Below are 13,028 nucleotides of genomic sequence, written 5' to 3'. Positions count from 1 at the left end.
CCCCATCAAACATTACTCATCTTAGCCCTATTTCTTCAGTTTCTGTTTCTTACATGAACATGATTGTGAGGAGGGGCTCCTGGGTGGCTCAGTCAAAGCATTTGCCTTCAGCTCAGGTCATGATCCCAGGGTCTTGGGATTGAGTCCTGCATCGGACTCCTTGCTCAGGAGGGACTCTGCCTCTCCTTTTACCCCTTCCCCCTACTTGTGATCTCTCTCACTCTCTTTCAAATAAATAAACTCTTAAAAAACAAAAAAGGAAAATGGTTTTGAGTAGATTAATCAGAGAAATTACCCTATGGAACACATTAGCTAGATGGTATGTTACCTCTTGCAGATCGTAATAATGACACTCTTCACTGCATTTTCATGCATGGAGAGATTTGAGGGTACCATGAAAGGAATGCAATTAAAATGAAAAAAAAAATAGTATCAAGCTTCTGCCATTCAAAATAGGATTTTGTAGCAAAACAATAAACTTGAAAATCAGGTGTTTTTGAGAGAAGGGATTTCCTCAATTTTTTTCTATCCCATTGGCATATCAAGAGCCACACATGGAGGACTAAACCATAGAGTTTTTATATTCAGAGGGAAGGAAGGAGCGGTGCCAATTCCCCCCAGCCCTGGAGTATTGTGGGTCACAGGCAGCAGGCAGAAGGAGGAATGAGTAGTGAGATGTGTGAGTCCCAACTCATCTCTCCTGGCAGAGACCCAGAGAGAGTGAAGCACATACATTAGTTGAGGAAGATACAGAAAGCAGAGGAGTTGGTGTGCTCTCTATTTGGGGGACATCATTTTGCTGGGTAGCTCCTCACCAACATAGAAGGCCCCAGAGAAACCAAGAGGATGGAGAAGCATTCACAGGCAGAGAGAGTCTGCTGGCACTAAGCGATGACTAAGTTGAGTGGTGGAGGATCTGCCAAGAGGCTCAGTAGGGTGGGCACCACGTGACCTGCATTAGAGGACGTCCAGAGGTAGAAGGAGGCCATAGCAGAATTCTTATCTCAAGCCATAGGACAACCTAGTCCTGACTGGTCAAGTAGGTTTCATAAGCCATGGACATCAGCTGGCCAACTCTACCCCAGGGAGAAACAGCCAGACGCTCCCATAGACCTGCATTAGTACCAGGTTACTTCGCCCAATACGCTCAGGGGACATGTGCCTCCTCCTCCCTCCATATGCTCAGATTTCACCTCAGAAGCGGCAATGGGGTGAGGATGAAATCAGACAGGTCAAGTAAGACCTTTGGAGACTATTTAAATCAGTTCCACTTGAGTGGATCTGAGCACTGGGACAGCTGTTCAAACTGTTGCCATCATAGGAGGACACAGGCATGAAAACTGGAGGCTAGAGAAGAGGTGGTATATATACACAATGGAATATCACTCAGTCACCAAAAAGAATGAAATCTTGTCACTTAAAACAATGTGGGTAGAGCTAGAGAGTATTACGCTGAGTGAAATAAGTCAGAGAAATACAAATTCTGTATGATTTCACTCCTATGTGGAATTTAATAAAACAGATGAACATAGGGGAAGGGGAAAAAAGGCAGAGAGGGAGACAGACCATTAGAGACTCTTGACTATAGAGAACAAACTGGGGGTTGAAGGTGGGTCACAGGGGGCAGATGGGCTAGATGGGGGATGGGCATTACGGAGGGCACTTGTGAGGAGCACTGGGTGTGATATGTAAGTGATGAATCACTGAATTCTACACCTGAAGTCAAAATGTTAACCCCCTAAAATTAAAATAAAAGAATAGAATCATTAAAACTGAGAAACTAAGAGTAAGTGAAAACTTTGAGGGTGGACATTCAGAAGTTCTTGTAGAAATATGACAGAAGGAGCACCTGGGTGGCTCAGTGGGTTAAAGCCTCTGCCTTCAGCTCAGGTCATGATCCCAGGGTCCTGGAATCGAGCCCCACATCTGGCTCTCTGCTCCGCAGGGAGCCTGTTTCCTCCTCTCTCTCTCTGCCTACCTGAGATCTCTGTCAAATAAATAAATAAAATCTTAAAAAAATATATGACAGAATAATTTTATTGACATCATCATAAAAGTGGCTTGTGTTTTGTGTGTCTTATTAAATTTTATTTGTAGTAGTTCATTTCTATGGACTTTATGAAAGTATCTGCAACTCATTGGAAATTAAAAACAGCAACAAAAATGGTCCCTTACCACAAGTAGCTTGAGAAGCATGGGGTTATGGATGGAACTAGGTTTTAAACCAGACGAAATACATTCTTTTCCCTTCAAATCAGTGAATAGGGACTTATAAAGGAAGATCAGATTAATTTAAAAAATTCAAGAAGTGACATTGCAATGTTTCCTGCATGTCCGAGCTATTTTGTTTATATATATATTTATATAATATTATATAATCATATAAATTATTAGAGTTTATATAAATGTATAGTGATTATATGATTATTTAATTATATATACATATATATAATATATAATAACGAGAATACATATTTTCCCAGTTTTACTCCCACTTCATCTCCCAAGTCATTCCTTTCCTCCCAGGATGGCTGGGCCACTGGGGGAACACATCTGCAGTGTGGCTCTATAGAGGGGAGGTGACTCTATCTGATGTCCTCCGAGCACCCCTCCCCGGGACCTATCAGCTCCTTGGGGCATGTCCTGAGGGGTAAGAAGCATGGGGCTTCAACCGGAGTAGGCTGCCAGATTTGACTTGAAGATGCAGAGTTGGCCCAGCTGGTTGGAGCTTGTGAGGGCAGAGTTAGGAGAATGTATGGGCCTGGTATCCCAGCAAAGTACAACTTCACAAAACAGAGACCAAGTTCTGAGTTCCAGGAGCTTCCATTCCCAGGTGTCATGATCATGGTCTTGCCTTGTCAAGCAATCATTTTGAAGATAAATATCTGTTCACAGATCCCATATTAAAAAATTCAGTCACCAGGCTGGTCATTACAGAGAAATATTCTGGGATTTTGAGAATGTCTCACTTTCAGATAGATCTATTTCCTTAAATAGTGTTCCCCCAAACACATGAGAGGGAGCGTTGGGGATAATTAACTGAATTTTCTCTCAGATACAAGGGAGATATTTGGTCATACTTGGTGTACACCAATGAAGAAGGCAATCCCGTTCACCGACACTTTTCTCAGGACGACAGCTGTGGGTAAAGAGAATTCATAGTAGCCAGTATGCCTCAGTCACACAATGCTGTTGTGTTTTGGTGTGGGTCATCCTGTTTAATGCTAATGGATACCCACAGAGCCAACACCATTCTCTCAGGGAAGGTGAGACCACACAGAATCCAGTTCAGGAATTTGCCCAAGTCATACTCCTGGAAGGTGCAGAGCTAGACTTCCAAATCACGTCATCTGGACTCAAAAAATGCAGTCTTCCTACAACGTACGAAGTCTGTTGACCATGAGACACCAAGAAAATGGACTTGATTGAGTGGTCTGCAAGGTCCGTGGCTTGCTTTTCTGTTGGTGTGTAGACTTCTAGCCTTGGTCACCTCCAGCCCTGGTCCAGTCCAATACAAATGGGAGATTTTCCTCTCTGTGATGTAGGCCAGTCAAACAAGAAAATATTGGAGGACACCCTTGATCAATGGAGGACTCCAGAGGAGTGAACGACAAGTCCTTTTGCTCTGAGAATGTAAACTGTAAGACTAGGTGTCTCCCCCACCCCCAGGGTGAGCTGTAGCTGCCACTGTGATCTGCCAGCCCATAAACAAGGCGGCCACACTCAGCATCAGGAAGTAAGGTAATGAAATTACTCACACCCTCCAGACAGCAGGGACCGCTGCAAAGTGTCCTTGTCGGAACACCGAGTGTTTGGGGGCTGATGTTTTCAGAGTGGCTTCTCTGGGCATAAGACAGATGATACCGGATGGGAAATGCTCAAAGTAAAACTTCTTACAATTTCTGATCCTGGGCAAGGACAGCACAACCCCGATTTACTGTGCAGAGTGACCCGGAGGTGTGTGTCCCCATGCCCACACGCACACACATTCACACACACCCACACGCACACATGCTGCCCTACAGAAAAGCAGAGGAAGACTGCTTAGACAGTCACATGAGCAGTCTTGGAAGCTTCCATTAAGGTTAAAAATGCTAGGTGGGACCTGCACGTCTTGGAGATCGTCACACACACGCCACGAACCAGCCTTCACTTAGGAAAGGGAAACTGCCTGTAGCCTGTGGAGTTGTAATGAGGGGCTTTTAAGACGGCCTGGACAAGCTCTTCGAAAACTCCACATATATCCATCACCCTAGCAAGCCCCAGTGGACTCCGGCACTCCTTTGGTTTTATAAACCATTGCAAACGCTTGAAAGTTTGAGAAAACTTATGACCTTGGAACGCGTTGCCTGTTTTCTTACAACTTAATGAGACTAAATCATTGATAAGTTCTGTTTTAAAGCCTAATCGTTCACCCCCGGGCGGGATGCAGGGAGCCAAATCCTACTTTCCAGGGGACAGATTCCTGCATCAAGGGCTCGCGAGGGTCATCGGCCCACAGCCCCCTCCTCTGGCTCATATTCTCCAGTGATTTCTGGCAAAGCCAAGACGGTTTGGGCCTGATGTATCTTGGCAATTTGTCTGAAACCCCTCCTAATACCTTCCAAATACTGGAAAAACAGCACTCTCTGGTTAGAGGGCGTTCTGACGGGGGTTCTGGAAAGCAGCACGGTTAGGCCCCTCAGAGTTAGGCAGTGGTGGGGGTATTCCTTCATTCATTTGACAAATGTCTGCCAATGGCTCATGGCCTGCCAGGACTCTGGGTGCTCTGGGGGCTCCTGGGAATGTCAGAGAGGCTGACCCTGGCTCTCGGGGGGCCTGTAGTGTGCTGGGGTGGCCAGCAAATGAAGAAATGGTTCTATAAACATCGAGGGGTTTGGCAAAAGGCATTTGTGGCTGTAATGGGGGGAGGCTTCGGAACTGGAGGGGGTCATGGGGAGACATGCCAGATTATGCAGATTCCCCCCAGCCTGCCGCAGGCCGCTCGATGCTGCAGAGGTAGGGACAGAACACAGTCAGTGTTTATTAAGTGCCTCCTTGGTGATAATACATCCCAGCGTGTGTGGGGGGGGTGTTAATAGAAGCACCCCCTGCCCACGAGGAACTAGTGGGAAACAGTAGTTGGAAAGATTGGACATGCGCAAGCCTGGACTGCTGGAAACATGGTCATGCAGTGGTTAAAACACCAGAATCCCGGTTCTCAGCCTCAGATCTCGGGTTCACCATCTTGGCTGTGTGAGTTTAGGCAAGTTTCTTAACCTCTCTGTGCCTCATTTCCTCCATGTGTGAAAGAGCAATCAGAATACTGTCTATTTTCTAGGAACGTTGTGAAGAATAGGTAAGAGAGAGGCCCCTGGGTGGCTCAGTCGGTTAAGCCGCTGCCTTCGGCTCAGGTCATGATCTCAGGGTCCTGGGATCGAGCCCCACATTGGGCTCTCTGCTCAGTGGGGAGCCTGCTTCCCCCTCCCTCTCTGCCTGCCTCTCTGCCTACTTGTGATCTCTGTCTGTCAAATAAATAAAGTCCTTAAAAAAAAAGAGAGAGAGTAAGTAAGAGAAACACTCAGAATGACTCAGGCCTAAGTATGTATTGTGTTACTATCCTGGTCCTTAGGTCCCTCTTTGGGGGCGGGGGCTGTGCGGCTGGGGTGCGGGGACCAGGTGGCACCGGGAGGCAGTCGATGTCCTTACAGGAAGGAGCGGGCAGGGGCAGCTCTGGAACTACCGCAGAGAGGGACTGAGAGCTTCCAGACCAGGAGGGCTTTACATGGTAGGCGTGGTCCGGCCATGGCACCTGGACCCTCTCTGGCACCGTGGCCTTCACTGCGGCAAGAGTGAGCATATCTTCCTCTACCAGCTTCTGCCAACTGTATTCAGGCTGAGCGTCCCGTCCATGGTGGGGAGTGGGAAGACCTCCAATGGCCGGGGTCCTCTGAGGCCACAGCCTCCTAGACACACAACGCCTCTGTCAGCTCTAGAAGCCTCTAGAAGAGTCAGTGCACATCCAGCCAATACTGGAATAGCGCGCATTTGTCGAGCTCTGTCTTGTCAGGTCTGCCTGGGCCTGTCTTCCCTTGGCTGCTTCCAGGCGGCGGGACAGCTGTGGAGAGACGGGGCTAGGAGGGGCCTCTGCTGCCCCAAAGCCCAGGCAGGGAACACGCCCAGGAAATGGCTGGTGAGTGCCAGAATCAGTCAGAAATCCCAAAGCTCAGAGCAGGAAAGGGGCAGGAGCAAGGCTTCCTTCCAGGGGAGAGATCCAGTTTTCAGAGCAGCGACTACACCGACCCAAGGCTGGCAGACATGCCGGTGCATCCACTGTAGCAAACGCCGGTGCCCTTTCCAGTCAGTTGGGGGGTTGGTTCCTGTCCTGTTGTGTGACGGGGATTCAAATTTAGTTCACTCTGTAAGTCAGTAAAAACTAGCAGTGGCCAAAAGTAGGGCGGTTGTTTTTCTTTTTGCTCAGGTGAGCCTTGATCTCACCTCATTCAGCCGCGGCCGCCTCTAGAAGGCTGACGTGAGAGCTCTCTGGGGAATGATTTCCAGCAAATATCAATAGTGACCCTTTCAGGAGAATGAATCCTCCAACAGGTCGACTTGGCTTGGCCAGGAACGCAGCCAAGTGAGCATGGGTTTGCCCGTTTAACGCAACCATCAGCTCCCTCCCGCACACCGGACGTCTTGAAACCAGGACAGGGATTCAGAAAGTCCACGTGTCTGTCAACTCGGGTAGGAAAAGCACACGCGTCTTTGCGCTTGCTAGAGTCACGGCTATTTGATTGTTTTTTAAGGAGCCACGGTGGAAGCTTTGCTGTTGAGAAAAGCAACTGCCAGTCTCTGTATCTTTTTTATGACTTCGGAGACTTTCCTTCTGAATGCGTTTCAGGGGTGCCTCCTAGTTTCCCTGCATTTGGCTCACGCCGCAGGCTGCCTGCAGGAAGACCTCGTGGCTCGCCACCAGCTCTGCAGAGCATAATCAGTTGCAAATGTCTGCGAGCGGATGGCTGATGAATGGAGTAACGTTATCACTTCGCTCATTTTTTACTCGGAGCGAACTGAAGAGATCTCGCATGAGACAAGCTCCTTCCCTATTTCCTCCTCCACCCACTCCCCCCAGCAGTCATTTTAACATGATGAGGATGACAGCCAAGAGGGATGGCTCGTCTGTGGCCGGGGTGGCAGGACCGATGGGACCATGCGCCACGCTCACCTCGGCCGCTGGGCAGAAACAGTTGAGCCGGGCTGGTCTGGGGCCGTGATCTGGGCAGCAGGTGAGAATTTCACTCCACATCCTTTTTCTTTTCCTGTGAAACTTGCTCCCTGCTGTGGGCCACAGTGCATTGTGGGCCTTCAGGAGGGGCCCTTATGATGCCACCGGTTTAGATCACCACCCCAAGGTTGTTATCTCTGACCCAGATCAGAAACGCAGCCTCCCTGACTGCTGTGACCCATCTGTCCTCCAAAGGATGGGCTGGCTATGATCCAACCGTGTTCCTGGTGCTTCTGTCCTGGGCCAGCGACTCGGCCTGAAGGTGGTACAAAATAAAGATGGAGCCTCAAAGGAGGGCGGATGGACGAGGAAACTGGGAAGCGAGAGTAGCACTAAGTGGGGGATGGCCAGCTGGGAGAAGACGAGGTTCAAGGGACAAGCCTGTCCACGGACAGCCATGTATCTGCCTGGACCTCTCTCTGGGGGCCACTTCTTCTTCCAGTGGAAAGGCCCAGGGCAGGTCTGCCAGGCATCAGACAGTTGCATCTCTGTGTTAGTTTGCTGGGGCCACCGATTAAGTGCCACGGATCTGGGAATATAAACAACAGACAGTTATTTTCTCACAATTCCAGAGGCCACAAGTCTGCAATCACGGTGTTGGCGGGCTGGTTTCCTCTGGAGGTTCTGAGGAAGAGTCCATTCTGTGTCTCCTGTGTGGCTTCTGTGGTTGCCAGCAACCCTTGGCTTTGCTTGTGGATGCACAGGGCCCTCTACTGCTGTCTCTCTGTGTCCCTGTCTCTAAAGAGCCTCCCTCCAGGGACATTGGTCGTACTAGATTAAGGGCCCACCTACTCCAGTGTGACCACATCTTAAACTAATTATATCGGCAAAGCCCCTATTTCTAAATCAGGTCACATTCTGAGGTCCTAGAGGACATGAGTTTGGGTGTGTTTGGGGGCTGGAGCTGGTGAATTAAATGAAGAATGGGCAGATTATAACCCAGGGTGACCAGGAAGGTCCCCTGGCCTCTGGGCTCCCACTTTGGGAACGTGAAAACCACGAGGTCTTTTGATTGCAGGAGCAATGTCAGTACACCCACACGAAGGAAGGGAAGTCACAAGGTTCATTACTTACTTACACATCCCAGAAATTAGGGGGGGGGTGGGGAGGAAGGGGAGGAAGGTGGTTGGCGATGAGCCAGGGGAAGGGTCATCCCTTGCTCCAGGCCCCCAGCAGGGAGAGTCTGGACAGCAGGGTAGCAAACACCTACTACTTATAAGGTGGTTTGGGCTGGGGTCACTAATTTTCATGGGGGCAACTCTAAGTGGTTATCTTATTTTATTTTTTAAAGATGTAGTTATTTATTTTAGAGAGAAAGAGAGAGTGAGTTCGAGGGTTAGGGGCCGGGGCAGAGGGAGAGACAGTATCAAGCAGACTCCCCGCTGAGCAGGGATCACAACAGGGGGCTTGATCCCACCACCCAGAGATCAGAACCCAAGTCGAATTCAAGAACTGGCAACCTAACTGACTGAGCCATCCAGGCACCCCTAAGCGGTTATTTTAAAAGGTGCCCCGGGAAAAGCACAGCAGGAGCACGGGGCAGGAATCCTAAGCTCAGGCCCTTATCTACCTGTCCAGGCTCGCGGTGTGAGCAGGGCTGTCCTGCTGCAGAAAGCCATGGGGCAGCCACTCCCGAGGACTGTTCACTCATCACGGGGGACACTTCTCAGCCCACCACCATCTCTGCAGGGAACGTGGCTGGTGGCACGTGCATGTGTCCCCCAGCACGGTGGTAGTAGCTGGCATGAGGAAGCAAGCAGAGAGTGTGGGGGGCAGGGATCTGTGAACAGGTCACAAGAACTGGAGAAGGGCAGGATAAGGACCGAGCCCTACAGAAGCGCAGTGGGAAGAACACCAGGAGGGAGCAGATGATCCAAGGCCCGTGGTGGGGATGAGATCACAAAGGGGACATCTGTGTATAAAAGACAACAACAATGGCACAAGGGCTAGGCCCCCAATGCCGTGGACCCAACTTTCCAGAGACCACCTGAGAAGCCCCAGCAAAGGGGAGGTGAGGCCACTCCTTCACTGATCTCTCTTTATTAGATGACTCTTAGCAAATCTCTTTCCTTAGGCCACTCAAACCCTCCCTCAACTTATAATTATTAAAATTCAGCCTTGAGCTGCTTCCATGTAGAATAACTGCAAAACAAAGTTTATAAATGTCTCTACCTCCTTTCTGAACCAACGCAGAGTTTACTCTACCTGTCAGGTCCCAGTAAGAGGTGCTAAGAGTGTCGCTACCATGACAACGGCCAAGCCTCCCAATGCAAAGGCTGCAAGTCTGATTTATCTCAGGGGGTCACTGGTAAAACACTCGATATATTTTCAGAAGAAAAATTTCTTTTAATTCACTGACATTTATCCATAAGTTGGGACCACCTAGTGCTTGGGGGGAATTTAGAAAAGCAACATCTTTATTTTTTTTTTAAGATTTTATTTATTTATTTGACAGACAGAGATCACAAGTAGGCAGAGAGGCAGGCAGAGAGAGAGGTGGAGGCAGGCTCCCTGCTGAGCCGAGAGCCCGATGCAGGGCTCGATCCCAGGACCCTGGGATCATGACCTGAGCTGAAGGCAGAGACTTAACCCACTGAGCCACCCAGGATCCCCGAAAAGCAACATCTTTAAATGAATCAGAATGCAGGTTGTTACCATTCCCAAAGCAGCTGTCAATGATGAAGATCATTCATTCTTTCAGCTGGTCACCACCAACGTCCCAAGCAGTGCTTTGGATGTTGGGGACAGAGCAGTGAGCTGTGCCAATGGGGGGGGGATCTTGCAAATTATGGTCCCTGCGGGAGAGAGGGATGTTAGAGAATGAGCAACACGCATGGGATTCAGAGAGCCCTCCGTGCTCAGTGGGGAGACTAAACTTCGGTGGGAAGGGAATGTGTGTGCCACCGGCCAGGGAAGGGTTGTAGGTGGGAAGCAGAGCAGGGGAGGGCTGAAAACCCAAAGGGGAGAGGAAGTACACGAGCAGAGTCCAGCCTTGGCTTCAATGTGCTCACCTGGGGCAGGTGACTTCCCCAGCTGCGCAGGAGCCTCCCGCCCACCCACTGAGCACTTACAAGCATTCGTGCGGTTGACCCACGTCTGGGAGAGCAGCCTCCTCTTTCCCTGCTCATCCCCGCGCTGAAACAACCACCAGAAGCAACTCGCACGCCACCAGCCCTTCCTCTGGGAAGCATTCTGGAGGAGGTTTGTTCTCCGTAGAAAGAGAATGAAGGAAAAATGTCCTCCAGGGTCTCTGCGGCGGGGGGTCTCCAGGGGAGGCCCGCACACCTGCCAGTGGCTCTTCAGCTCTGGCTGGGCCCTCCACTTCTCGGGGGCGGCTCGCCTTACCCAGGAGCCCACACATTACTTCTGCTCATCAATTCACTTTTCAACACCAAATACATCTTTCTCAACTTACAGTGTTTTCTTACACTTCTAGCACTTTTGGCTTCAACAAGAATTGTCGGTAGCTGAGAGATAGTGTGTGTGTGTGTGTGTGTTTAATGAACACCTGAAGGAATAGAAAGGTCTGGCTTGAAGCAAACACCCTTTCTTTTGGTCTCCATTTCTGCTCCTGCCAACAGAAATTGTGGCAAGATGGACAAGTAAAAAAAAAAATTCCAAAAATTAATCATCTAGGCATGGTGACATATGATCTAGTGGGAATCCCATTCCGTAGACATTATCGAGCACCTGGATAACTGAGGCATTGTGCATGGTGTAGCAATTAAAAGGAAGGAGAAAATCCTCATAGTCTTGCTCTGGGGGACTCACAGCATAGTTCAGTACCAGGCACTTAACAAGGTCACTATTGCTGTTGCTTAGCAACGGGAATACATCCAGGGTATTATGGGACTCTGAAAAGGGGATGTCCAATGCAGTCTGGGGTCACTGTAGTCAGTGACCTTTGTAGAGAGGAGAACCCCTCATTCCTCTCATGTGTCAAGCTGGAAGTTTTTGTTTTGTTTAGTTTTCCCCTATTATCCTGGAGACTCTCTTAGCTCCCCCCACTCCTGGGCTCCTACAACTCCTGACCAACACCAGGGGGTAATTGATTCATCACTTGAGCATCAGGGACGTCTGCCTTCCTCCATCAGGACCAGGTGGGAGAGGGGAGAAATGAAAGAAGCTAAGAAGTGGTCAGGGGACCTACCAGGCATGTCCTTTGGCAGAGACCAGACCTGGCCACCCATAGTCCACCACTCCTAGCAAAGTCACAGAAAATTCCAGGCTGCCCAGGTCCACTTATTCCACATCCTGGGGGCCCCTGTACTCCTCACTCTTCACCTACTCTTCCAAAAGTGCCCTTACAAGTTCTTAGGGGTACACACTTTTGGGGCAGGGCCATTTCTGTGACTTATTTGGTCACTTGGCCAACAGATACTGGTTAACTTCCAAGTTTGTATCAGATGCTGCTTCAGAATCAGATAAACAAACTAGACTCAGGCCCTGCTCCCACAGAGCTTACAGACCAGCAAGGAGACAGACATTTATCACATAATTGCACATAAAATATGAAGGTGCATCTTTCCAAGTGCTAGGAGAGAGCGGACCCAGGACCAAAGAGCCTGTAAGGAGAGGATATGACCAACTAGGGGAGTCGGTGAATGCTCTCTGGAGAAGAGCAGACATTAACTAGGAGAGAAAGGAAGGAAGGCTGTGCCCGGTCAAAGGGACAGCGTGTTCAAAGGCCCTGTGGTAGAGGGCAGCCTGACAAATGCAAGGAGCTAACGGAAGGCCTGTAAGCTGGAGTTGAGAGGCCAGTGGGAGCCTGGAGGATGAGAACACTGACATAGGAGGACCTTTAAGCCCACCCACAGCAGCAACCTCTTTGCTGGACCTGTTGGGGAACTGGTAAAGAACTTGGAAAGGAGCAAGGGGCTCACCTCTCTTCTGTCACCATCTAGAGGTCATCATAGGCATCTCCTTTGGAAGATCAGGCAGAGGGCACGTGAGGTGACTTCCCTGGCGTTCATAGCTACTAGTTCAAGGACTCAGTGTCAGAGGAGGGGGCTGGTCCCCGCCTACATTGTGGCCAGCAAGGCTGCTCGTCACCCCCACATCTCTCTGCCCGGCCCTGGGAGACCTGCGCCCTGAGTTGAGGGCTCATTAGTGTCAGAAGCTTGGCACGGGGACCATCTCATTTAACTTCCCTCTCCCACAATCGATCCGTCATGCCAGGACTAGACGGCGGCCCCTCCACGTGTTTCTGATTCCCTTAATGGTCCCTGTGCTCTGCGAGCCCCACACGGTGTCTGACAGGCTCCCGGTGCTCCGGAAAGCCCTTTCCGAAGGTTCTTCCCAGGCTCCTTATACAACCGTTTAAAACCTTTTCTTTTTTAGTAGGAATTCTGTGTTTTCCGATCCTTTGAAAATAGTCACATATCCCATGTTATTCAAACATACTACGTTAAGTAGGTAAGACATGCATGCGTTCTAAAAGACACGAAGAGAAATACGGTAAAAAGTAAATATTCTTCCCTGTCCCCAGACCCTCCACTCCCCTCCCCACCCCAACAACTGCTGACCGGTTTCTTACTGGTGTTCTAGCACAGGTACAATGAAAGTACTATAAACCACCAAACCTATAGCATTTAGGACACTTTTCAACTCAAAAATGCAAGTAAAGTGAGTTCACTCAATTTCCTAGCAATTTTCTACTCTGGAAAATACTCCTTTTCATTCAGGGCGAGATTCCTCCACTTCAGTACTAGTGCATTAGGGGCCGATCACTCTTTGTGGTGGGGGCCGCCCTGCGTGTCGAGGG

The sequence above is a fragment of the Mustela lutreola genome, chromosome 2 (assembly GCF_030435805.1).
Source record: "Mustela lutreola isolate mMusLut2 chromosome 2, mMusLut2.pri, whole genome shotgun sequence".
Taxonomy (NCBI): Eukaryota; Metazoa; Chordata; class Mammalia; order Carnivora; family Mustelidae; genus Mustela; species Mustela lutreola.
This window is presented reverse-complemented; position numbering follows the sequence as displayed.